The 4,523-nt window shown below is 51.1% G+C and overlaps 1 pseudogene; it reads right to left on the bottom strand.

Annotated features, from left to right (window-relative positions):
- Positions 1 to 2,299, bottom strand: part of LOC131380928 (uncharacterized) — an 18,942-nt pseudogene extending 16,643 nt beyond the window's left edge.
- Between the last annotated feature and the right edge of the window lie 2,224 nt (positions 2,300 to 4,523).

Below are 4,523 nucleotides of genomic sequence, written 5' to 3' on the forward strand. Positions count from 1 at the left end.
GGGACTACAGGCGCCTGCCACCTCGCCCGGCTAATTTTTTGTATTTTTAGTAGAGACGGGGTTTCACTGTGTTAGCCAGGATGGTCTTGATCTCCTGACCTCGTGATCCGCCCGCCTCGGCCTCCCAAAGTGCTGGGATTACAGGCGTGAGCCACGGCGCCCGGCCACTTTCCTCCTTCTTACCTCTTCCCCTTGGCTACTAGGGCTCCAGGTGGGGTCCTCTGGCCTAGATGGAAGAAAAGGCTTAGGGTTTGGGAGTTGGAGCTGAAGACTATTCCCTCCCTCTCTCTACCCAGCCTCTCTAGGTGTACCTAGGAGCCCATGTCCTCCAAAGCTCAGGCTGTGGTAGGGTGCCGAGCACAAGCTCCCTGTAGTAACTCCAAGAGGGGGACAGGTCTCTGGGGATGTCCTTCACAGGGCAGGCAAGAGCCCTGGCTGGCCACCCACAGCCGGGACCCCAGGAGATCCAGCAGGTACTGTAGCTGGAATACAGCAGTTCCCATAGATGGTCTCTCCTCAAACCCAATCACAGACAGCTCCAACCTGAAGCAGCCTAGAGTCTCAGCAGGACACACAGTAGGGACAAAGTGACCTGGTATCTATGGGTAAGGGCATGAGTCCAAGTCCCCACTCCCAAGGTTTCTTATCTGTGGCCTGGAACAAACCCCTTCAGTTCTCTGGGCCTCAGTTTCCTCATTTGTAAATAGGGCTCTGGATAATGCCAACCTTAAGGCCTGACACTATCCCATGCTGTACTTATGTACAAGTTAGAAAAATACACTCAGCTGGGCACAGTGGCTCATGCCTGTAATCCCAGCTCTTTGAGAGGCCAAGGCAGGAGGATCACTTGAGCCCAGGTGTCCAAGACCAGCCTGGGCAACATAGTGACACCCCATATCTACAAAAAAAAAAAGGTCGGGCCCAGTGGCTCACGCCTGTAATCCCAGCACTTTGGGAGGTTGAGGCAGGTGGATCACGAGGTCAAGAGATCGAGAACATCCTGACCAACATGGTGAAACCCTGTCTCTACTAAAAATACAAAAATTAGCTGGGCATGGTGGCACATGCCTGTAGTCCCAGCTACTCAGGAGGCTGAGGCAGAAGAATTGCTTGAACCCAGGTCGCGGAGGTTGCAGTGAGCAGAGATCGCGCCACTGCACTCCAGCTGGCGACAGAGCAACACTCTATCTCAAAAAAAAAAAAAAAAAAAAAAAATTAGCCATTAGCTATTTGTGGTGTCACGTGCATGTGGTCCCAGCTACTCTGGAGGCTGAGGTGGGAGGACTGCTTGAGCCTAAAAGGTCGAGACTGCAGTGAGCTGTGATTGTGCCACTGCACTCCAGCGTGGGGGACAGAGCAAGATCCTGTCTCAAAAAAAGAATATAAAAAGACCTTCCTTAAGTTCCTTCTACCTTCTGTCTTGATTTTATTAGAACAAGATACTTTACTGCCATCTGCCGGAAGTTGGCAAATATGCAAATCTACAATGTCCAGCCTGTGAATACAGTAGTCTTTGTAGATGTGGGATCCTTGTGCAGTGTACAACGTTCACATCCATACATGGCGGTCCTATCTATCTTTTAGGATTGGTGTAAAGAATAAATAAGCTAACATACTTAAAGCATTTAAACCAATACCTGGCACAGAGTAAGGACTATTTACACGTAGCTGTAGTCATCATCATTTGTCACTATATGCCTTCCTATTCTAGGTGTTGGAGACAGCAGTGAGCAAAATATATCTGTCAAGGCTAGGGGCTGGGTCAGGAGACAGTCCCACTACCTGCTCCCCGCAACATATTCATATGGTCACACAGCAACCCTCACACATGGAGACCACTGAATTCTCTCAAAACCTGCAACTGCAGAAAGAAGCGAATGCAAGACTCACTGCGAGATCATCTAGGGTGTAGAGGGTGTCATCATTTTTGTTTTCCTACAGTTCAGGGGTAAGGAGGAGAATCAGATCTTGGAGGGAAAGAGGCTGACCCTTCCTCAAACACACCCCCTACCACGCCCCATCAATTGGCCCACCGTGTCTGCTGGCTCTGCTCCCCACTCACTAGTATCTTCAGAGGGCCGCAAGGAAGTAAAAAGCCTCCCTCCAGCAGAGGGGCGTTCCTAGGCCCTCCCAGGGCTGTACAAGCAGGAGGATGATCCACAGAAGCAACATGGGCACCTTGCTCACTCCCAGGCCTTCTCTGGTGCTTGGCCTGGGGTTCTGGAAGAGAGAGGTATAGGAAGGGGGAGCAGAGTGGAAGGCTGAAGTGGGTGAGGGGAACTCCCCCTCCACCCCCCATCCCATCCCCTGCTTGCTCCACTCAAGCCACAGATAATTCAGGGAGTGTGCCCATAGAGGCTGGGGAAAGATGGTGACCCCAAAGTCGGGAGGGCTTAGGTCAGAGCACTCCCTGACTCCCAAGCTCAGGGACGATAGATACGAGACTTAGCAAATGTGTGAAGATCAATCTGGAGAGACTAGAGAACCTGAACTCCCCTGCCCAACAGGCCCTTAAGACAGTGCAGGCTAGGCCGTGGCTCACACATGTAATCCCAGAACCTTCGGAGGCCGAGGTGGGCGGATGACTTGAGGTAAGGAATTCAAGACCAGCCCGGCCAACACGATGAAACCCTGTCTCTACTAAAAAATACAAAAATTTGTGGCCAGACACAGTGGCTCACACTTGTAATCCCAGCACTTTCGGAGGCCGAGGCAAGTGGATCACTTGAGGTCAGGAGTTCAAGACTAGTCTGCCCAGCATAGTGAAACCCTGTCTCTACTAAAAAATACAGAAATTAGCTGGGCATGGTGGTGCATGCCTTTAATCCCAGCTACTCGGGAGGCTGACGCAGGAGAATTGCTTGAACCCAGGAAGCTGACGTTGCAGTGAGCTAAGATCAAGCCACTGCCCTCCAGTCTGGGCGACAGAGTGAGACTCCATCTCAAAAAACAAAAAAGAAAAATTATTAGTCAAGTGTAGTGGTGGAGGCCGTAATCTGGGCTACTTAGGAGTCTGAAGCAGGAGAATCTGTAATCTCAGCTACTCCAGAGTCTGAGGCAGGAGAATCGCTTGAACTGGGGAGGCGGAGGTTGCACTGAGCTCAGATTGCATCACTGCATTCCAGCCTGGGTGACACAGAGAGACTCTATCTCGATTAAAAAAAAAAAGACAGTACAGGTAGAATGTGTGCATCCTCTCATCTGCCTGCGTCTTCATTGGAAAACACCTGTGCTAGCCTTTATCTGTGTCTGCAAGTTAATATTTGAGGTCTCTGCTCTCCTATTTATTTTATTTTATTTATTTATTTATTTATTTATTTTTGAGACAGAGTTTATTTATTTATTTATTTATTTATTTTTGAGACAGAATCTTGCTCTGTCGCCCAGCCTGGGGTGCACTGGCGCCATTTCAGCTCATTGCAACCTCTGCCTCTCGGGTTCAAGCAGTTCTCCTGCCTCAGCCTCCCTTGTAGCTGGGATACAGGCACCTGCCACCATTCCCCGATGATTTTTATATTTTTAGTAGAGGCGGGGTTTCACCATGTTGGCCAGGCTGGTCTTGAATCCTGGGCTCAAGTGATCCTCCTGCCTTGGCCTCCCAAAGTGCTGGGATTATAGGTGTGAGCCACTGCACCTGGCCTCTGTCTCAAGTATTTTGGAAACATCATGCCTGCCTTTATCTTTTTTGTCCGAGGGTTGACCTCTCTGCCTCTAAATCTGTCACTGGGCTTGTTTTGAGGGTCCAACTCTTGACTGTCCTGGTTTCTCCCTTTTCTCCTCCTCTTCTCCCTTGGCCTTTCATCTTTCTCTCCTTCTCCACTTGTGCCTACGTTTCTTTGGGCTGTCTGTGTCCCTCCGGGTCAGCCTCTGGGTACTTCCTTCCTCCCTCCCCACAGCCCCTCTCCTCCACTCACCCTTTTAGAGCTGGACTCCGGGCTGGATTTTCCCTCTGGCCCCAGACCTGCCCTCCAGTGTCTCCCTGTCTCCACCCTCTTTGGCAAGGTGGGCCACCACGCCCTTTTGAACCTTGGATCCCAGACCCTGTACTGCCAGAGAAACTGAGGCAACTGTGGGCTCCCTCTAGCTCTGAGAGAGGAACCTCTTCGCTGGGGAGACTCTTGATGGGGTGAGAGGCAGGGACATCTGCCGGGGAACCAGAGGACAACTCAGTCCTGGGGTTCCTCAGGTGGGGTTGTGGGGCTGGGGATGGAGAATTCTGTGGGGAGGAGGCCTAAGTGGAGGGTGATTTGGGGGAGAGGAAAAAGATGACTGGGAGAATCTAGAGAAAGAGATTCTAGGGGCCAGGCATGGTGGCTCACGCCTGTAATCCCAGCACTTTGGGAGGCTGAGATGAGTGGATCATTTGAGGTCAGGAGTTCGAGACCAGTCTGGCCAATATGGTGAAACCCCGTCTCTACTAAAAATACAAAAATTAGCCGGGCGTGGTGGTGCATGCCTGTAATCTCAGCTACTCAAGAGGCTGAGGCAGAAGAATCGCTTTAACCCAGGAGGCAGAGGTTGCA

This window comes from Hylobates moloch, unplaced genomic scaffold, assembly GCF_009828535.3.
Source record: "Hylobates moloch isolate HMO894 unplaced genomic scaffold, HMol_V3 SCAFFOLD_13, whole genome shotgun sequence".
NCBI lineage: Eukaryota > Metazoa > Chordata > Mammalia > Primates > Hylobatidae > Hylobates > Hylobates moloch.